Source organism: Lactuca serriola, chromosome 8 (genome assembly GCF_051521515.1).
Source record: "Lactuca serriola cultivar US96UC23 chromosome 8, Lser_US96UC23_V15, whole genome shotgun sequence".
NCBI lineage: Eukaryota > Viridiplantae > Streptophyta > Magnoliopsida > Asterales > Asteraceae > Lactuca > Lactuca serriola.
Window position 1 is genome coordinate 74,076,519 of NC_136415.1, and position 23,628 is coordinate 74,100,146.

Here is a 23,628-nt window from a genome sequence, read left to right on the forward strand (position 1 = left end):
AAACATATTTTTTTTCAAATGTTATTTGCCAAATCCCAACAGGATTATATTAGATAAGGCCTTCTAACATTTCAAAGTAAGCAAGATTCATATGTTGGATCACAATTTTCGGATGGATTGAAATATCATACTTATCAAACTAAGCAAGGTCCATCCTCACAACACTATTGTTTGATTTAAAGAAACCTAAAGATCAAATCTTGAACTTTAATACAAAGCATGAATCAACACAAACGTTAATTTGAAAACAATGAGTAAATTCAGCTTTTTCCTAAATGGGGTAAAGAAATTCTAACTTGCTAGTTTAGAGGTGATAGATTGATGCAGGAGGTTTGGTGTTCAAACAAAAATTAAAAAAAAAATCACTTGAAGTAAAATAGAACTTACCCTAATCAGTTGAAGAGCAGAAGATGAGAAAAGAATCAGAAACCAAGAAACCACACGCGTCTTTCGTTCCTACAAGTACAACAAATCACAATAATCAATTACTCATATTAAGAACAAAGAACCGATGATTGATGGCAACAAGTTTATGTATTTAACAAAATCACAATCAATTGAAGAAAACTCACCCAAAAATCGAGCAAAATCACAATCAATTGAAGAAAACTCACCCAAAAATCGAGTGGATGAGAATAGAAATCGGCAATTAGGTCTCGAGTCTCCGGGTTGTGTTTGATTTCTCCAATCTTCGGGTTGTGTTTGATGTCTTCGAACTCATGTCTCAGTAAGTAGAAATCAAGAAGACAATAATCAGAGATGAAGACAAGAATCGAGTCTCCGGGTTGTGTTTGAAGATCGATTAGAAATCAAGAAGACAAGAATCAGAGAGGAAGGAATGGAATCGACAAATCATACCACAGAATACTTCATTCGATTTAAGATGAAGATCGATTGAACAAATCCTTAAGTCGATTTGAACGTTCTTCGACTCCTCGATCTCCCCACTGTCGGATTTTCAAAAATTTTAGCTTTTTCATTTGACGATTGACGATTGCGTTCTCAGTTCGCGCTCATGAATCGAATGCCCTAATGTTGCCGATCGCTGTTAATTTTTGGAGCTAAGTAATTAATTGGACTTAATTTTTGGGCCAAACTTACATATGTAACATGACTTGTTGTATAGAAAATATGCCCCAATTTTTTTGATGCCCTGGGCTTAAGCCCAACTTGCCCATGTAGTTGGGCCGGCCCTGAGTAGTGTAGTTGTTCTCGTCCATTTTGAGTTGTCGGGTAGTGTAAGCAATAAGCTTGTTCCTTTGGATCAATACACATCCTAACCCTTGATGTGACGCTTCACACTACACGAAAAAGTCTTCTGTATGCCCTGCTAAGGGGTCGAATCAGGCCGAAGGCCCGAAGAACGGTCCAGATAGGTTATAGGCCCTGCGAGGTGGTCCAGTCAGGCTGAAGGCTCATGCATGTATGTTTTTATCTGTTTCGTTGTATGGATTACTTTGGGGAAACTCACTAAGCTTTGACTTACAATCTGATTTCATGGTTTCAGGTACATCGGATGATTGGGGCAAGACGAAGGCATGATTGTCCACATCATCCTTGGATATTTTATTAATAAATGATTTTGGGATATTCCGATTAATGATTATAGCTTTTAGAACAATATTTTGAATGATTTATGGATTATTAAAATGGTTTTAAAAATGAAAATTTTTATTATGATTTTTTGGGATGTTACACAGTCATGCATACATTGAATAGTACAAAAACAATCACATAAAATATAAGCTTCTATTAATACGGAATATAAATTATATTGTCTTCGTTCTATGAGTACATCATTACATGAAAATTAAAATATGATACATGCCTTATCAAATACAGTGCAATGATAAGTAAACAAAAGTTTCATACGTATGTCGTGCGTGTGTACTTCCAACTTTTACGTTCCTAAGAATACATGCGTTTTGAAAATACGTAAACATAAAGTTGGTGAGTTCACAGGTTTTGAACATATATACTTTTATAACAAACATTTGTTTATACAATATATAACTGCCAGTTTATATAAAAATATACTTTTTATAACAGAAAAATATATGTTTATGGTGGATATATATATAAAAGAAAAAGCTAAGTATATTGTTTATAATGTAAAACAAGATGATTTTAGCCGATCCCTTTTATAAATAAGATATTTAATTTGATTCGGTAGGAGTATACATAGAAATAAAATGTAGGAATTAATTTCTCTTAAAAATTAATGGGATTGGCTAAAAAGACACCTCATTTTACCATATAGACACCCTAATTTAATTTTAAAATATTTTTATTGGTTGAAATTGCATTATTTTCGAAAAACTGATTATAAATAGTTAATTATTGGTTAACTTTAAAAAAAATGGTCAATAAGATGTTCAAAAAATATCTTATTAGCAACACTCAAAATAATTTATTTATTTTGAAGGAACCATATAACCAGTTTAAGATGCGTACAAGAAAAGGAATCGTTCGCGTGGCCTAGAAACATATCCCAAGAATTTTGGTGCATTGCATGGCTCAAAAAGGTTGCCATCATTGACGTAAGAAAAATTGTTTGTTTATGTTTAATTCATGCTTAAATTTTACAACGTTTTACACGAACTATATGAACTAGCTAATTTAATCGAAAGTTAGGTGTCATGTTTTCAAAAACATTGGTCGAACATCTCAAATTCAATGTGTTTGTCTCACGATAAGGTTAATACTATATGTATGATAGCCGTCATATTTTTATAAGACTTTCTTTGTCCAACATGCATTGGTAATTTATTTAGTAATTTGTTAGGTACTATTTAAATATAAAATAAAAATTAACTCAAAACTTTATAGTTCTTTTGAAGGAACTCAAATAATTTGAATGATGTATGGAAAAAATATATATTTATAGGCCTAGGTTCAAATAAAAATAATTATGTAATCGAAAACGCGAGCACAAATCCGAGCAACATATATTTTTCTTTATTGCAAAATACTCGATCGTACTTACGTGACGGGGAGAGGTAATCTGCATATATGAATATAAATGTAAGTATATATTCACATATGAATCCACCAACTCACCTCTCCCCCGCCACCACCACCTCTGGTAAGACACCCGTAGATTCAATATCTCCATTTTGCACTAAAACTCATTTGTTCCATTAACGAATCAAGATATTTTCAATAGACCGAGTCAAAAGCCTTTTTCGAAATCTACTTTGAATAGGAATCACTAGTACAGAAGATGTTTAATAAAGCGGGTTTTTTTTATTTCTTGATGCGGTTATTCAACCGCTTCAAAAAATATAGAATTATAAAATAGTGTTGTTTTTTGAGGCGGTTCTACAACCGCCTTAGAAAATGTCCAAAACCGCCTCATAAAAATAGCTTCATAAAATAGACTTAATTTTTGATGCTGTCTAAAACCGCCTCATAAAATACACTTAATTTTTTATGTTGTCCAAAACCGCCTTATAAAATATAGCTTCATAAAATAGACTTATTTTTTGATGTTGTTATTGAACAGCCTTAGAAAATAAACTGTCTTTTAAAATACAATACGATTGGCAACATAAAATATCACATCATTTGTTGATGCTATTACTCAACAACATTAGAAAATGTAGAACCGCCTTATATAGATAAGAAAGGCGCCAATCTCACTTGTTATTTCCTTTTCTTATGATTGCTACTTTGACCTTGTATTCTTCCCTCAAGATGCTTCTGTAAATCAATCTCACTTGATGAACTCACGTTACAAATAAGACATATCCACTCCATTTTCTTCTTTAAAACCTCACTTGAACCTGCAATAACTAGTAATGACGGTGGTGGTGGTTTTTTTTTATCTTTTTTTGAATCATTTGGAACACATTCAAATGAGTACTCAGCAGACTCCATGGATTTGACAGAGTTTTCGGTTGCCAAATATGCCACTTTGGTTTGATGTTTCTTTCTTGCAAGATGTTCCAGTAAACCACGCTCATATATGCACTAATTTTTCCGATCGAACACCTCCTCTCTTCATTGCCAACATCTCTCTTCCCATCATCATTTCCTTCTTTACTTGTGCTTCCTAAATGTAAATATGCTCCACATCCTCTAATATAATCTTCATGTTGAATCACTTTTCTTATATCTATCGACCCTCCTTGAAAAGTCATAGAAATCCCGGTTTAAATAAAAGAAAAACAACATAAAACATGATATTTCAACTATACTTGATGAAATCGAAAAAAATCACCAAATTGAATAATGCTCTTTAATTGAATAGTTATTGTGATCAATATTGCGTACCTTCCACAACCTTTTTAAGGAAAAAAAATACTGTAGTTGGAAGAAGTTGATGCATAAGGTGTAGGACATACTTGATTGCGTTCATTTTGAGACTGAATCCTGGCACCCTGAAATCTACTGCTACAAGGATGGATATATTTAGGGTTTTGTACTAGGGAGAAGTTTAGTCGAAGTAAAAGAGATGACGATGAATTCTTAGGAGTAAATTCTCATTTATGAAGAAGAGGCAGAGGATTTAGTGGTTTCATCAGATGCAAAATGGAGATAACCAGTAACGTTTAGGAATATGAATGGTTGATGAAGCGATTTATGAGGGGTCGGTTGGATTTCAATCACAAAATTTTCCAGTGGGAGGGAAACCTAGGTCGGAGGGAGATTAGAATTTTTTTGAAGGCGAGAGGAACTTAGGTTTGGGGAAAGATTAGAATTTTTCAACCGCCATTGGGGGGAAATCCGCTAAAAATATTAGAAAGCTAAAACGAAAATTTTAGAGGGAAAGAGATGATTTGGGGCGGTTTTAGGTTTTACTGATGCGATTTGTGTGGAATTTGGTGGTGGCTATGGAGGGTTTTTAGAAAGCTAAAACGAAAATTTTAGAGGGAAAGAGATAAAAATATAATGATGCTATTATATTAAAAAGAGCATCAAAAAATCCTTATTTAATGATGCTTTTACATGAAGTAACACTAAAAAATCTTTTTTTGATGCTATTCGTTGTTAACTGCCTTAACAAAAGCTTCTGGAAATTTATGTAGTGCTTTTTTAAAGCGGTTCATGTATTATTTAAGGCTCTATACATTTAATGAGGCGGTTTTTACTATCAACCGCCTCAAAAATAAAGAATGGTTAGCATTATTAAATCACTTGTGTAGTAGTGAATATCTTTTATTGGTTTTACAAGCCCACGAACAAACTTCATTTATAATGAGCAGTCCATTAAGTATGTTTCCACCTTGAATGTATGCCGAATGAACCTCATCAGCTACTGATCCAATGATCGCTTTGAGTCTTAAAGCAAGAGCCTAGGCAATAATCTTGTAAATACTCCTCATTAGGCTAATTGATTGGCAATAATCTTTTAAGGAAGAAGACTAGCTTGCTGAACTAAACTTCTTCTCCTCTATTCCAAACTCTCTATCCATCACTAATTCATCAGGGGGCATCAAATTTAATTTGGTTGTAGATGGATGTTTTACTGCGGAGGGTTTGAGGAAGACATTAGAATCATCGATGCATCTATTAGGTGGATATTTAATATGTTGGTCTAAGATCATATCATTACACGTTCGTTGCTTCTTAGGGATGTGTATGGGGTGGTTTGGTTCGGTTATTGAACAAAACCGAACCATAACCATTACTATTGGTTAATGTGTTTTGGTATCCATTGGTTATGGTTAATGGTTTTTTTTCGGTTAATGGTTAATATTGGTTAACAATAACGTTAAAAAATGATATAAAATGAAAGTATATTGGTATAAAAAATAAAGAAAGAATACAAAAAATATTGGACCAACAATTTTTGTAAGCTATTGAAATCATATAATAATAAAATAAAACATATAACTTTTGTATTTAAATGCGACCTCTAATCAACTCCGTTAAACGTTTACAAATTGTAGAATTAAGAATTACCAAATTAATCAATTGTATTAGCACAATGCGTGATTACTAATTGCATATGTCCATGTGTGTGCAACCGTAGACGATTTAATTCCTCAATCATGTCTACTAATAACTTATAAGCGAGCGTTAATGATTTTTTTTTAAAATTTAATTGCACTTGAATAAGTTGAGTACTATTATTTTATATATATATATATATATATATATATATATATATATATATATATATATATATATATATATATATATAAAGTTATCGGTTCAGTTAATAATGGTTCGCTTAATCAATAAAACCATAATTGAACCATTCGTTATCGGTTAAGAAAAAATACAAACCGAACCATCGGTTTTAAAAATGGTTCGGTTTTATCGGTTAATTTGGTTTTGGTTCGGTTTTTCGGTTATTATGCTCACCCATGGTGCTTCGTATGGGTGGTGGAGATGGGTAGGCTATATGTCGTTGATATGTTGGGAAGTAGGGGTATTATCGTCCAATACCATTTGTGTTATTCATGCATGGAAAGGAATGAAACTGTAAATCATGTGCTTATTAATTGTCCCACTGCTATGGTGGCCAGAGAGTGGATATTTAAGTGGTGTGGAATATCGGTACGGCAGTTCGATATCGTGTCCGAGTTTATTGACTTCGCTTCACACTAGGGAACTGTCCAAGAAAACACAAGATAATTCTACTGTCTACTTTTGTGTATTTGGAAGGCGAGAAACCTCAATGTATTCAATAATGCGGGCTCTTCCCCCACCAGCATAGCTGATAATGTTATTTTGTTTTCATATATCGGTGTAAATATTGAAGTAAGAATGGTGTCGAAAGATGGATCGATTGGAGCATTTCTCCTTTTGCTCATTTATCTTGTATTTGATACCTTGTAACTTTGCTTGCGTTTTAGCTCCTTGCTGGATATCTTTTTGCTTTATATATATATATCTTTCTGTTTTCAAAAAAATAATAAAAGAAAATTGTTCATCAATTAAAAGTGATCTAACCTTACAATGGGATTCACAATTCTTTAACTAGAATTGAAAAAACACAACTGCACTCGATAAATGTTACATGAACTTGTAAAAATAATCATTTCTTGAGCAAAAATTAGGATCATATGACTACACAACATTTGAATATCAACTTGTTCATCAGTTAAACTATGCTCTAACGTTACAATGGCTAAACGGAAATGGCACTCACAATTCTATAAATGAGGCAACACAAAGCTGCAAACATATTGTTGGCAGAACTTGATAGACGATCCCATGATTTCTAAGCACACCAACATTGGTTGAACCCCTTTATGTAGATAACAGTCATGCACATAGAACCAATATGATTTTTTTTTTTTTTTGGCTAAAATAGATCACTTTGCAAAATATTTTGTAAAAGGGATTTTTATACCATACAGTGGGTCTAACAATGGGTAGTAATCAGGGACAGGTTTAATTAGAATCGAAAAGGACATGGTTATTTAATTGGGTTCAATTAGACTGGTTCAAAAGTTAGCCATGTTCGATTGGGCCGGTTGAAAAGAAAAGAGGGTCCAATCAAAAGAAATAACTTGTTGAGCATATATAAAAATTTGTGATGATAGGACATCGGTCTTTCTTTATTTTTTATTTTGACTAAAACCACCTTATATTTGGAGCAAGAGAATTTTTGAGATTTCATTTTGAATTTGAAAATTACTTTTAGAATAAATGACTTATTGATTTATAAGGATGGGAAAATGATTTTTTAGAAAGTGTTGAATTAACTTTTATAGTAGTAAAAGTCAATAAGCCTATAAACTATTGTTAAAAAGTATATGGTTTAGCTTATACACATAAAATATGGCTAAAAAAATAAAATCGATAAGTTAAACTGAATAAGTAATAAGTTGTTTTAAGAAGTTAGAAATCCTGATTTCTTAAAATCTCATTTTCATAAGAGTTAACGAAAAGTTGTTTTAATGTCTTTATATACGCAAACATTTTTTTTTAAATTTATTTACTTTTCAAGAAGTCAAGAAGTCAAGAAGGCAATAAGTTGTTTTTAGATGATATTCCAAACACCCTCTAAACTGGTATAAAGTAGACATCAATAAGCTTATGGTGTGAAAGTGTGAAAGAAGAAACATCTATTTATGATGGAAAACTCTTTCGTCATTTTCTTTTTGGAGTCGATGTATTCTTGGAGTCAACGTTGGACTCTTTCAAATCACCAAATATGATATGTCATCTATTGTTTATACTTTATATATCTTTTTTCCTTCATTTTATTTGTAAAACACATTAAGGTAGATTCATCAAAATATTTATGGTAGATTATCTGTAAAAAATTCCCTATATTTTGGCTTTATTGACAAAAAAGTCACCCCTGATTTTTATTTTGCAATTTAACAATTGAAACCGGTGAACACTTGCAAAACAATCATTATAACTAGCTAGTGCCGATTTTATGGGTTAAGTTGAAAAAAAAAAGAATTATGGATGACTTTTTCGTTAATAAGATTAAAGTTTAAGGACTTTTCTGGAGAATTTTTTTTTTATATATATTAAATTTATTTGAAAAAACTTATATTTATTTATTAAAAAACTCAAAATAAATACAATTTTTTATTAGAAAACACAATAATAATAATTTATATACCATTTTCCTTGAGTTTTTGATTTGAAAATAAATAAGTTTGTTGTTGTAGCCATCGGTAGGCGTGTTCGTTTGGATGGATCGGTTTGATCCGATCCAATCAAGTGAATCCAAATTGATTTTGGTTTTCAAAACATGGATCCGAATGGTCCAAACAAAAATCAAATCCGATCCAATTACAATTCGGTTGGATCGGTTTTTATAATTCGGTTTTCAAAAACCGAAACATTTTAAAACAACATACAATTATAATATTACTCAACTTTATACAAGAAGCGAAAACAAATTTTTTAATTGTGATTTGAAATTTATAAACAACTAATAAGATGATATATTATAGTTAAATATTTTACAGATAGAAAACTTTTGAGAGAAAATGCAGATTAATCTTTTTTTATCAGGTGAAATGTTTTGAACCTATTTAAAAAAATAAATTACAAAATTAATAAATAACTCTAGATATATATTATAAATAAATAGATAATAAATGTTTATTCGGTTTTTTTGGACTATTCGGTTCTTATTTTATAAACCAAAACCAATCAAAATATCTGATTATCTGAACCAAATTGTCTAATCCAAATTATCCAAATAGTGAACAGTCCTAACCATCGGGAGATTACATAGCTTCTTCTTTCATACGATTTATTATAATGGGTCATTGGTGGTTGTGTATGTTTCTACTAAGTGTAACACGCGACATTTTGATTTGAGAGGTATTTGTGTAACGATCACCCACTAGAGACACATTACAAAGAAGAAATATATGTGGATGTTGATAATCTATTATACCGACTATGTAATTTTCATGTGAAAAGTATGGAACACATATTGCGGTTTGATGGATATTTAATAACCTACATTTCAATAGGTTAATTGATTTACTTTTTCCTTGGTGTAATATTACTAATTTTAGTATTGGTTCTAAAAAGGATTGGAGTTGCTTTTCTGCACAGTAAATCAAACACAACTTTTTTATTAGAGAAAATTGCAATGCAATCGTTTTCTTTTCTTTACAATAAGAGCAAAAAACCTTAAAATTAATTAGGTTGGATGGCTTCAAAATCCAAACTTAAATATATCTTTATTGTAATGTTGTCTAGCATCTTTATAGTTTTTAATATAGATCTTCTTACATTGAAAGAACATCTCTTATAGTTTTATCAGGAGGACTAGTCTAAACATTCAATCCGGAGCAAAAGTTATGAAAAAGATAGCCTTTTGGTGAAGATATGAAAAAGGTAGCCTTTTGGTGAAGATAGCTACGCACTATGAGGAATATGGAACATGTAATACACAAACAAGACCCAAGGAGACACAATTTGGTACAAACTAAATGTTGATATCAATGTACCTTGTTTTTTTGGTGTTGAACCAGGTTGGATAACGTGTAGACAATACTGATGTTATCACAATAGGAAAGAGTAGCTTTAAACTAAGATGAGTGATGTTCTCTATGGAAGTTTCTTAACTAGAATGTTTCAACAACAACATTTGCTAATGCTTGGTACAATGACTCAACATTATACTAAGAATGGTTTCTTGGTATTTTAAGGACCATGAAATAGTATTGGAGCCATATAAAACATAATATTTAGAGGTTGAGCGTCTAGTGTCAGGACATCCCTTAATCAACATCACAATACGTGATTAGGATCATAGAGCGGTGAAATTCACTTGCAAACTATAAACCAAAGTACCATGAATATATTAAAGAACCCATTGCAAGGCACTAAAGTGCGCTCTTGGGAAACATGCATGGATAAACATAACTCTTGGACCACATCAATTAGGCGATACAGGTAATTGTAAGGTATGAAAGGGAGCCATAAAGAGTCCAAAACAGAGAGGGATTGACATTATGGGTCCCTAAGTCATCAAGCATAGATTGAGTATTGGTCAAAATGGTGCATGCTTTATTCTTAGACATGTGAGCTCTCAAGAATTTCAATGACACATTTTTACAAGTTAGAAATAAAAAATAAGTGTTGTTAGTGATAAAGATCTAAATGAAATAATTCAACCCCTCCCCCCCAAGTCTTTCATAAAGAATTCTCTATAAAGAGATAAAATGGCATGCTTAAGCATACTTTTAATGGATATTGTGAGCATAATGTTGTCCAGATAGAAAAGTAGTTATGGACAAGCCCTACCTAAGTGAAATATAACTAGTAATGATGATCAAGGCTACGTGTGACTTGAATATTGTGATAAAGTGGGAAACGTTCGTCCCAAAGTGCATAATCACTAAAACAATAACTCGTAGAATTACTTTGAAAGTGAACTTTATTGATCAAATAGTTTTTAGATGCAAAATATTAATCTAAGACACACCTAAGATTAATGTATTAACTCTTAGATTTATGCTAATAACTTACACAAAGAATCAAATAGCCTACACTCGCATAAGTACATAATAATATGATTAACATAACATATATACTAATCTAAACCACCATAGTTCCTATAAGAATCACAAGTTTTTATTATCTTTAAGCCTTATCTACATATTCTCATTTAAACTTTGAGAAAACTCAATCCTCTTATATCCAAGTCTTAAAGAGTTTTCTACATGATTTAATAAGTCTTCATTCTAAGATGTTGTTCTCTATATAGTTGAGATGACAAGGTAACCAAGCTGACTCCATTATCTTGGCCGAAAATAAGTATCAACTTAGCACCCAAAAGCTTGACAATCATCAAATCATTAGGTTTGACCCTTGTTAGATGCCATTTTTTGCATCTTATAGGGTAGTTTTTATTATCATTTTAGCATCATATTTTGTACATTTGCATTTTATTTATTTAAATAATGTTAAACTCATGTATTTTGTTAGAATTCTCGTACTGCTCATGTTTTTATGTCAATTTCAGATAGTTCGAGTGGAGCAGTGCTTTAGGAGCAGTTAGATGCGCGTTTGGAGCTTAAAATGGAGCTTGGGACTTATGAAGGATTATGAGGAATGTTTGGAAGATGCTTTGGTCAAGAAGCATTCGATTGAATTGATCAAACGAAGATAGAATATGCAATCTAAAGTTAAAGAATGTTGCTGGCAGCTTTGACCCCCTGTTAGTATTTTGACCATATCTCGAGAACCGTAACTCAGATTGACGCGATTCAAAATGATCTGAAAAGTAGACGAAATCTCGGACGTTTTAGGCACAATATGCGATCACAGATTGCCTTCATGCTATCGAATGGGGCCCTTTTGCGATCACATGTTGGGTCGCAACTTGTCTTCGATGTTCTTTTGTGCCCAAAATTCATCCAGGACTCAAAACTCAATACCTGCGATCGCAGGTTGTGTACATGTGATCGCAGGTTGGCCAAAAAGTGTCAAAATAGTATCCTACTTCATTAAAAAGGCACGATACGCGTTTTCTTCAAAACCTGCGATCGCAGATTGTGCACATGCGATTGTAGGTGCGCCGTTTTTGCTGCTGGACATATAAATAGTCCCTGATAGCATTCATGTAACCTAAGTTGGCGATTATAGAGGTTCCAGACGACGAAAATACGATTTTGGAGGCATTTCTTCTCCGATTTCAATGATTTCTGAAGATATGAAGACTGTGGATCATCTCCTTCAAGTAGATTAGTAAGATTAGTTGTTTGGTGTCTCTTTTCATCTGTTTTTATCATATTTTAGCCATGTCTGGCTAAATCCTAGTTTTCAGTTTTGCAAAGATGAGTACTTTTCATGTGATTGATCATTAGATCTGGTTTTTGATTTGTGTTTCTATATAGATTCTTAAGTTTTGAGCTTAATGAATGTTTGATTTTAATTCTTGTTAGTCTGATCACCTAGCTAGGGTTTTATCATTCTAGTTAATCAATTAATAGAATCTGTAATTGTTCTTTTCAACTAGTAAAAGTAACAAGTAATAAATCGGTTTCGTGTTTGGGATTTGACTTTATTATAAACTGTAAAAATCATATCTTTACGCTTCTGAGCTTTTGAGAAGTATTGGGTATTGCTGGGAATTTTACAAAGAACTTAACACAACTTTTCTGATCTTAATTAAGAGCTTATTTAATTGAACAGTAAAATGTTAGGGTTAATTGAAGAGCTTGTTTTGATTAACTAATTTAGGTAAAAGAGAAGTTACTAGAGCTTGTTAGTTTTTCTCAGTACCAGCTTAGATAGAACGCATCTCAAATAATCAGATCTGGATCAGTTACATGATTAGGAAAGTCGAAGCAGAACTGAAACCGTTTTTATTATTGATTTTCATTTAGTTTATATCACTATAATTTTAGTTTTTAGTTTAATTTAAAACACCCTTCTTTTATATTTCTGTATTGACTAGATGTGCCTGATGCAAAAAGGCATTGACCATTAGGCTGTGTCCCTGAGGATTCGACCCTGCTTCCCTGTGTTATATTTTTAGTGCAACCAGCAGTGATAAATTTATTTGTTTAGTACGTGTGCGACAACGTGTTAACAACCCTAAATCTCCCCATATTTGATGATGTCAAAGCGTAATTATATCTATACAAAATCTATACTATACATTTATACAATCATAAAACCTTTAGCAACAACAAATATTTGCAAAAAGATTACTAATCAAAGAGATTATACGTGTATTCCTTGAACTCTTCAGCTTCTTATAGAATTTGAAGCTTAATGAAAAGTTCTCCTTTATATTCTTCTTTAATTTTATCCATCTCCAAGTATAGAAAAGATGAAGTCCCTTTTCAATACATTCCATTTCTATCATATAAGAATGGAACGTTTGTGTAGGTGTATTTTAAATATACATTAATCCATAATTTCAAGATTATGGGCGAAGAAAAAGATCGATGGTAGCCGTAGAATCTCTAAAAAAAAGAGTTGGATGGTGAAATTTGTCAAGAAGGACTCCTTGTTAGTACCTAAAAGTGTTCTTTAGGCAATGGAAGTTGTGAAGAGATTCCGAGATGAAAAGCCATTTCAAGAAGGTTACGATTTTTACATAGCAATTCTAAGATGGAGAAGTGATTGCAAAATCACTTCTCAACCTAGATGAAGATGATGATTCTGAGATAGCCCAAATCACTTCTTGACATGGCCCAAATTAAACATACGGAGCTTACAAGAGATAAAGTTGAGTACACCATTCTCTAAATGCGAACACCAACACTTCAAAGCCAACTCACAACGAAACTTCCAACAAACTCCGAAGTCAATGCTCACTTACTCTCTTCACACAAAGAAACTCAACCGCCTCCAATTGATGAAGAATCTCCTTGCAACAAATATCCTCATCCAAATGAAAATGAGATCGATTTTGAAGATAACAATTCTTTTGTTGCTGCTCTTCGCAGTTAAACTGCTATTTTCACATCCTAATTCCTCCATTACCTCGGATTGACGTCTTCCTTGGAAGATATGAATATTAAGGATCAGGATGATGATGTAAACAATCAAGCTCATGGTGTTCATACTTCTTAAGATTTTGAATATGGTGATGCAAATAGAAACTTAGACAACCCTTCCTCCGATGAAAACATTGCAGATCCATTCGTACTCTTGGAACTCAAAGACAATGTTCAGAAAGTCGATTCCAAAGTCGACACTATCTCCTCCAAAGGTGCATCGCTTGAATCTAAGCTCGATTTGGTGATTGTTGGGAATAATACCAAGAACGATTTGATGATGGTAATGCGGAATTTAAGAACGAACTCAATCATGAAGATATAATTGATGAACAAAATATTTAATTCAATAAGACGAGGAAATTACACTATAAGAAAAGATTAAAATAAATCTTTTCTACCTAAGAAACCTCATTATGATTGGCGGCTATATCTTGCTTCAGTTTAAACCCTAATAATGAATATTACATGCCTATTTATAGGGAATAAAACAAGTATAGGCCTATTAATCTACACTTCATCAAGGGGGAGCATTGTCATTATCCATGGAATACTTTGAACCCTACTTTGAACCCTACATTCTCCCCCTTAATGTCCGCCTCTTCTTTTGCTTCATTGAGGGTCATTTTGTAGCTTCGACCCTTGGGTTTTGCTGGAAGGATCCTTAGGGATGGTTTCTCAGCTTTTAGGTATTCTGCCTTCAAGTGACCTTCCTCTCCACAATTGAGAGAAAATTTTTACTTTCATTGGGTAATTTGTAGAAATATGCCCTGGCTTCTTGCACTTGAAGCAAGTGACATAGTCGCCAAAATGCTTCTTCTTGCACTGGTCGCACCACCTCCCTTCTTGGTTTCTTCTAGATTTGTTGTTGTTTTACTTCAGGGACTTATTCTTCTTGCTGTTGTTGTTACTTGAAAAACCTTCAATGTTTCTCTTTTCACCAACCTCAACCTTGTCGGCAGTTATCCCTTTGATCATGTTCTCCATAGATTTTGCAGCCCAGATGACAGCTTCAAAAGTGGGTGTTTGATGTACTGGCACCAAAATATTTCCATGGCAGTCCCTTGGCATACCTCTTGATCTTTGACCGTTCACCGAGAATAATATACAATGCGAATTCCATTTTCCCAGTAAAGGCATTGGTGTATTCATTGACGGTCATGCTGCCCTTTTTCAGTGTGTTTTCTAATTAAGGTATGTTCTGAGATAAAAATTACTTTCGCTTGAAATGCACCAGAAGCTCTGCCCATGTGAGTTGTAATGGATCATTAGGGTTTATTGATTTACCCAACATGTTCCACCAATGAACAGATGAGCCCTTAAACTGCCTTACAGCATAAGTAGTCTAAACTTGCCAGAACAACTGCATGTAATGAAGGCTAACTCCATCTCTGAAATCCAATCCATAACTCCAAATGGATCTTCTTTTTCCATTGAAAGATGATGGATTGAAAGTGTTGAATTCCTTATACTTGCAGTGGCCTTTGGATTCACCATTCCTTCTTAATCCGTTATTGTAGTGGCATGTAACATCCCAAGTTCGGAAGAAAGAAGTGAAGGGTGCTAAGTGAAAATAAAGGAAGGGACTCGGCGAGTAGGTCTCTTGACTCGCCGAGTCGAAGCAGGTTCCTGGCACGGGGTTAAGTAGCCTGACTCGGCGAGTCGGCGGCTATACTCGACAAGTCAGTGCTGGTCGAGGAAAAACCCTAATCTTCGGGGTAGCACCCTATTTAAAGGACTTAATGACCTCCCCTCAGCTCCCTTAGCCCCTTTGGAGATCCAGAAGCCCTAATTTTGTTTGTGAGAAGATTTGGAAGCAAATTGGTGTGATTTGTGAAGGGATCTTGAAGATCAAGAAGCTTGGATCAAGGAGACTTGAAGAGATCCGGATTATACTTCAGTGGGAGGTCATTTTGGAGGTAAGGAATCGTTATCCTTGGCCTTTTCCTTTCTAGTTCCATTTTCATGAAGTTTTAGGGTTTGGTTGGAGAAATATTGATGAGATCTTGAAGCATGAGTTAGATCTAAAGTTGAAACTCCAGATCTGAGTTCTATATGGGTCATTGACGCAGAAAGCCTTTCTAGTTGTTATGCAAAAGCCTTTCCCCAAGAGTTAAGTCCCTTTCTAGCTTGGTTTTTGGTATTATGGGGCAAGAAGCACGTAAAGGTAGCAACTTTATGTTGCTAATGGACCTTAGAGACCCAGATCTATTGTTTGGAGCAAAGGAGTAGCTCTGTGATTCGAGATTATGAGAATGCACGTCTGGACTCGGCGAGTCTGGGAGATGACTCGGCGAGTCAGGCTAGAGATCAGACTTTGAGTCGCGTAGTAACTCGGCGACTAGCATGGGTGACTCTGCGAGTCTTATGATGAGGGGATTGGACTCGATGAGTTAGAAGAACAACTCGGCGAGTCTATTGAAGATTGTCGTGGACTCGGCGAGTCTGTTCTTGGACTCGGCGAGTCTGGTCGCAGAACCCAGTCTCTTTTAGGTTAAAGCTTTCGATTAGTTAGTCGGTGGACGACTCAGTGAGTTGGTCAGGATGGGACTCAGAGATCGTTGGACTCGGCGAGTCTTGGGGCGACTCGGCGAGTTAAGTTGTGATATGAGAGTTTTCTGGGTGTGGGAACTCGGCGAGTAGAAGTCAACCAGGAAGGTTGACTTTGTCCGAGGACTTTGACTTTTACCAAGAGATGACCAGTTTGACTTCCAAGGGTATTTTGGTAATTTATGAAATTGGTCCTTTGGTAGTGTTCGGTGGTGAAGATCGTGACGATGGCTAGAGCAGCTTGGTCTTATCTTTCCAGCCAACAATTGCAGGTGAGTTATCCTCACTATACTGACAGGGTCTATGACACCAAGGCTGGCCCTTTATCGGATGGAAATCCGGGTATTGGTTGTTATGTTATTGTTTTGCTAGATCTGCATCCTGGTATTTAGGATGGTGTTATGTTAGTGACCTGGTTAAGGTCGGTACCCGGTATATAGGGTAATGTTATGCTAGTGACCGGTTAGGTCGGAATCCTGGTTAGGATGTTGATATGTTATGTGATCTGTTAGACTGTTTGTCTGGTTAAGGATTGTTATGTGATTAATTGGTTTATGTGCACATGGTTGTTTGACGGGGGATGGGTTGAGACGGGTCCTGCTTTGTGTTGTAGGCCAACATACCTAGGGCGGACCGGATATCCCGAAGGCCCAACGAGCGGTCCGGATAGGCTGAAGGTCCCAAGAGGGCGGACCAGACGTGCCGAGGCTCGGCGAGCGGACCAGGGCGAATGAAGGCCCGGTGCAAGCAGACGAGTCATACTGTAGACTCAGAGAGTGGACCAGGTGGATTGAAGCCCGGTGCGGGCGGACCAATCACACTGTAGACTCGATGGACATGACTAGACTCGGAGGGTGGACCAAGTGGACTGAAGGCCCGGTGCGAGCGGACCAGTTACACAGTAGAACCGATGTGCATGGCTGTTCTATTTGTGATATGTTATGAGTATGTTTATGTGTGGTTGGTATTTTGGGGGTGACTCACTAAGCTTTCGGGCTTACAGTTTCAGTGTATTGTTTTAGGTACTTCAGGAGATCGTGGTAAGGCGAAGGCGTGATCCTACCGCTCCTCATCTTTATGCTGATGTTTCTGGGATACTATGATAATAAACTAATTAAAAACCTTTTTGTAAATAATTAATGGATTTGGGTTATTTTTGAAAAGTTTAAATTGGTTGGGAAATTTTGGTTGTTACAAGTTGGTATTAGAGCCTTGGTTTGAGTTAATTGGAGGAACATTCGTGTGAATCTAGTCTCAAATCAAAGAGGGATTTTCAAAATGGTTTTCAAAAGGTTTTTTTTCGAAATAAGTAAAGGAGGATGCAGAGGGTACGATCAGCCAGAGCCAGTAAGTAGACCCCAAAATACCTTACAAGTTATTTGATTATGTGATATGTTAGAACAACATGCTATTACTAGGCTATGGATCTTCAGGAATTGCATGATAGAATTTCCTGATTATGTGATGCCTACTTGCATAGGGTTTTCCTTATATGAGATATTCAACTTTCCTCTAGGAGTGAGGATTGAGCGCTCGCCGTGTGTGTATATGGTTAGGGTGTTGTGGTGATACTTGAGACAAATATGGGTAGGTGTGGAAGGTAGTATGGGCTCGTACTACTGAAAACACAGGACCCATACGCGTATCAAGGAAGTCACAATTCTCTAGGGTATTGGTTATGAGATAGTTCCCCGGGAGGGTAATGTTGGAATAGTGTCTAAGGCTGCAACTATATTAGGCAAGTATTTGACCCGATTGTGCATGATCCTTTTGGGTTGCCTTCACCATAGCAACTTGACAAGATGATTTATAATGAGAGAAGAAATATTATTAATATATTATGAGAATAATATAAGGAATAATAATATTGTTATTTAATTAATATAAGTCATAAATTAATTAGGAATTAATTTGGTGACTTAAAGAGATTAATTAAATAAAAGGGCATAAACTGTCAATTGTATGATAGTTGTACTTTGGGCTGTAATCCTTTAAAGATAAGGGGTGGACGGTTTTGGGGCTTTGGATAGACTTAGAAATCGTCCAAGGCTTATCATAAGGGAGATTGGATTGCTTAGGGCCTAAGTTATCCAATTAGGGTTTAAGGGTGAAACCCTAGGAGCCTTACAAGTATAAATAGACCCAAGGGGTCAAGGAAATCGGCATTCTTGCCTTTGGAGGAACCCTGGCCGACTTTTTGCCCTCTCCTCTCTCTCTCTCTCTCTCCAATCATCCTCTTGCTAAGGTGGTGTTTGTAAGCCATTAGAGGAGTGATAATTGTGACTCTAAGCTCCAAGGACAAGAAGATTCAAGCAAGCAACTTAAGGTAATCTTCTAGATCTTTTTTTTCTTATGTTATTACCTAGATCTATTGTTCAAAAGTCTTCGATACAATGCATGTTCAATTAGAGAAACCTAGATCCAAACATTAGGGTTTGTATGTGCACATAGGAATGTTCATATGGCTAAAACCCATCGGGTATGTTATATGTCTAAGGGTCTTGTTGGTGTATTGTAGTATGGCGATTATGAGACGTTTCGAGGCAGGATCCGGTTCGGGATCGGGATCAGGAGAGGGTGGTCAGGATGGACTAGTACCACCCGAGGTCATTGGTCAGATGAGTACGGATGAGTTGGATGCAAGGATTCGTGAGATCCTGCATGATGAGGTTGCTGCTATGTTCCGGACTGAGTTACCGGAGATGTTTGGGTCGATCAAGACCGCCATGGTTGAGTACTTTGATGAGCGATATGCAGCTCTTACAGAGAGGGCTGCCACGGCAGCTAGATCGGCAGGGGGAGGAAGCGGTCGAGGTTTTCAGTATCGGGACTTCGATAATACGAATCCCCCTACTTTCGATGGAGTTCAGGATCCGATTATTGCTATGAGATGGTTTTCAGACGTGGAGGGTTGTTTCTTCACATGTTCATGCCCCTGTGGATCAGAGGGTGAGATGTGCTTTGAACCTTTTGAGGCGCGGGGCGAAGGATTGGTGGAGGTTGACTACGGGTTCTTATTCGGATGCCCAGTGGGCTACGGTTACTTGGGATCAGTTCTGGGAGATGTTCAACACTCGTTATGTTCCACGTGTTGAGAGAGAGAGAGAGGTTGGCTCAGGAGTTCCTGGAGCTGAAGTAGGATTCAGAGTCGGTGACGGAGATCACCAGGATGTTCACTGAGAGGGCGATGTTTTGCTCGGAGTTTGCTTCGGAGCAGGCTTAGATGTCCCGATATCTGAGTACGCTCAAGAGGGACATCAAGCAGTTTGTGTCCACATAGAGGTGTGATACCTTGTTAGAGCTGCAGGAGGCCGCCAGGCGGCGAGAATTAGAGATGGAGTTGCAGTTACGAGAGCAGAGGTGGGCCCCGGTGCAGTCGCAGTCGGCGCCGAAACGGTTCAAAACCGTTGACTCTAGGGTTGGAGGTCAGAGTAGCCGCACTTGTGAGAAGTGTGTGAAGGGTCATGCCGGAGTTTGTAGGTCTGGTGGTGCGTGTCGCAAGTGTGGGAAAGAAGGGCATTATGCGAGGGATTGCCGTCAGTCGGTCTCGGCTCAGGATATGAGGATCTGTTATCATTGTCATCAGGTAGGACACTTGAGGGCCAACTGGTTGTAGCTTGCTGCAAGACCGGTACAGGCTCCAGCACCGACCACTTTGAGGATTACGGGTGGAGGTCAGGGTGGAGCGGAGCCTCCGAGGGCTCAGGGACGCGCTTTCCAACTTACATCAGAGGAGGTCAGGGCAGAGTCGGATGCATCTACGGGTATGTTTCCATTATGATGTCTTGTTATCTTGTTGATTATGTGGTATTGTAGATCTGTTCACCTTTTGCGCATGATTCATAGTATGTTTGGGGATCTTAGTAGTTAGGAGTTGTAGTTGGTTAGCGTTCAGAAGGATTCTTGGTCAAAAGGTAAGGTATATGATCTTGTTGCTTGGAATAGCAACGGATTTGCGAGAAGTGTCCAGTTGAGATTCGAATTTCCTTAGAGTTTGGGATGTACGGTGTCGGGAGAGTAAATTGTGGAGGTTGCTCATTCCGGAGGGATCTGGTTCCTGGAGTAGAGGAGGAAACTTTATCAAGTATGCCGGTTTGTTTGCGGAAGTTAGTAGTAGGTACACTAAGTGGGGAGAGTTGGAAAAATTCTCCGCGAAACAGCAAGCATCCAGGGTTGGTTAGCTGTTTGGATTTATTGGTGTTGATTAGCCGAAAGTGTGGCATGATTGGAGCGAGGGATAGACAAGTGGGGCAGGGAACAGACCATGGTTTCAGGGAAGGTAGTTGGTCGATGTGAGGCCTGGGTTTGGGCCACGGAAAGGATTCCGAGAACAGAATGGGAGTTCGGAACCCCTAGAGGGCTAGAACAAACTGCATGGGAGAGACTCCCGGGAAGAATGGTTTAGGGTGACGTGCATCGGTTTTGAGCGGTCTGGATAGACTGAAGGCCGGGAGGCGTACCAGTCAAGCCGAAGGCTTGGGGAACGGTCCAGACAGGCTGAAGGCCCAGGAGGGCGGTCCAGATATGCTGAAGGTTTTGAGAGTGGTCTAGATAGGCTGAAGGCTTGGTAAGGCGGTCCAGTCATGCTGAAGACTCGGTATGTGTTAGTGGATCTATATGCGGAGAATGAGTGAAAATGTCGCCATGTAATAGTAATCGATATGGTCTGGCCCCCAAGTATTGATCATGATGATGGAGTTGGCTGGAGGTCGTGTGTGGGCCTTGTTAGTTATGTGATCGGATTCGGAGTATATGGGAGTTCGAGAATAGCAGTTGCTCTACACGGATAGTGTAGAGTGGAGTTAGCTCAGTGGCACTTATAGGTGCGGTAAGGGTTGTTGAGTAGACTTCCTGGAAAGGAAAGGTATGTAGCTCCAGAAGGAGTGTGGGTCCTCTGAAAGGGAGGCAGCATAGTAAATGGATGATCGAAAGTGCTTAAGTTGATGGTAGTGAGCACTAGGATTGTACCAGATATATGGAAACACATACAGGTTGGATGCCCGTTGAGGTTATGGCAATGTTGGATGATGCGCAGGCATGTTCCCAATCTCCTTGGAAGAGGAGGAGGATAGTGGTTCCAGAGTGGAGATTTGGACAAAGGAAGGTGAGACAACAGGTTAACAGACTCAGGAGTAGTCTGGACGGGTGATGAGGACTGTATAAGGATATTACAGTCGGAGGTCAAGGACCTAGAGATCATGATAAGGAAGTGTGAGTGGATTGCACTCCGTTGTGTCGAACCGAAGGGTTCGAGGGTGACGCAAGGACAAGGTCCTTAGTTCCAAGTATGGTTGTAGGCTTGAGTTATGTATGTGGAGGTATCCTAATCTAGGGTATTCCATTATGAGGAATCATTCCAGGTTGAAAATTATCAAGGTTATCGCCAATCTTGGGCGAAGGAAGATAGATTAGTGTCTTGGCGAAGCTCAGTGGGTGTTATGGTATCCAGTATTCGCAGGTTGCGAATGAATGCATAAGACAGAAGTAAGGTAGTGTCTTCAGGTGGCACTTAGTTGATGAGTGTTGTCATCAGAGAAAAGAAGCCAGTGGCCGGCTTGAAGCAGTTATCAGGACCCTGCAAAGGGAGAGATGGATTTTAGGGATTCGGTGATTGTGTTTGAAGGAATCTGGGTCGGTTTGAGATCAGTGGATGCATTGTGGGAATAATATCCGGAAGTTTGTGTTGCCGCAGGCTTCGAGGACGAAGCCTAATTTAAGTGGGGGAGAATTGTAACATCCCAAGTTTAGAAGAAAGAAGTGAAGGCTGCTAAGTGAAAATAAAGGAAGGGACTCGGCGAGTAGGTCTCTTGACGCGCCGAGTCGAAGCGGGTGCATGGCACGTGGTTAAGTGGCTTGAATCGGTGAGTCGGCGGCTGGACTCGACGAGTCAGTGTTGGTCGAGGAAAAACCCTAATCTTCGGGGTTGCACCCTATTTAAAGGACTTAATGTCCTCCCCTCAGCTCCCTTAGCCCCTTTTGAGATCCAGAAGCCCTAATTTCGTTTGTGAGAAGACTTGGAAGCAAATTGGTGTGATTTGTGAAGGGATCTTGAAGATCAAGAAGCTTGGATCAAGGAGACTTGAAGAGATCCGGATTATACTTTAGTGGGAGGTCATTTTGGAGGTAAGGAATCGTTATCCTTGGCATTTTCCTTTCTAGTTCCATTTTCATGAAGTTTTAGGGTTTGGTTGGAGAAATTTTGATGAGATATTGAAGCATGAGTTAGATCTGAAGTTGAAACTCTAGATCTGAGTTTTATATGGGTCATTGATGCAGAAAGCCTTTCTAGTTGTTATGTAAAAGCCTTTCCCCAAGAGTTAAGTCCCTTTCTAGCTTGGTTTTTGGTATTATGGGGCAAGAAGCACGTAAAGGTAGCAACTTTATGTTGTTAATGGACCTTAGAGACCTAAATCTATTGTTTGGAGCAAAGGAGTAGCTCTGTGATTCGAGATTATGAGAATGCACGTATGGACTCGACGATTCTGGGAGATGACTCGGCGAGTCAGGCTAGAGATCATACTTTGAGTCACGTAGTAACTCGGCGAGTCGCATGGGTGACTCGAAAAGTCTTATGATGATGAGCTTGGACTCGACGTGTTAGAAGAACAACTCGACAAGTCTATTGAAGATTGTCGTGGACTCGGCGAGTCTGGTCGCAGAACCCAGTCTCTTTTAGGTTAAAGCTTTCGATTAGTGAGTCGGTGGACGACTCGGTGAGTTGGTCAGGATGGGACTCAAAGACCGTTGGACTCGGCGAGTCTTGGGGCGACTCGGCGAGTTAAGTTGTGATATGAGAGTTTTCTGGGTGTGGGAACTCGGCTAGTAGAAGTCAACCAAGAAGGTTGACATTGTCCGAGGACTTTGACTTTTACCATGAGATGACCAGTTTGACTTCCAAGGGTATTTTGGGAATTTTGGGAATTTATGAAATTGGTCCTTTGGTAGTGTTCGTTGGTGAAGATCGTGACGGTGGCTGGAGCAGCTTGGTCTTATCTTTCTAGTTAGCAATTGCAGGTGAGTTATCCTCACTATACTGACAGGGTCTACGGCACCAAGGCCGGCCCTTTATCGGATGGAAATTTGGGTATTGGTTGTTATGTTATTGATTTGCTAGATCTGCATCCTGGTATTTAGGATGGTGTTATGTTAATGACCTGGTTAAGGTCGGTACCCGATATATAGG

General features: G+C 37.4%; 1 long non-coding RNA gene across 1 annotated transcript; it reads right to left on the reverse strand.

Annotated features, from left to right (window-relative positions):
• Positions 1–387: 387 nt before the first annotated feature.
• Positions 388–1,023, reverse strand: LOC145071475 (uncharacterized). The gene is made up of 3 exons (XR_013690499.1): positions 859–1,023; positions 615–723; positions 388–456 (listed from the first exon to the last, which is right to left on the reverse strand). It is a non-coding gene; the product is annotated as an uncharacterized LOC145071475 (long non-coding RNA).
• Positions 1,024–23,628: the final 22,605 nt, after the last annotated feature.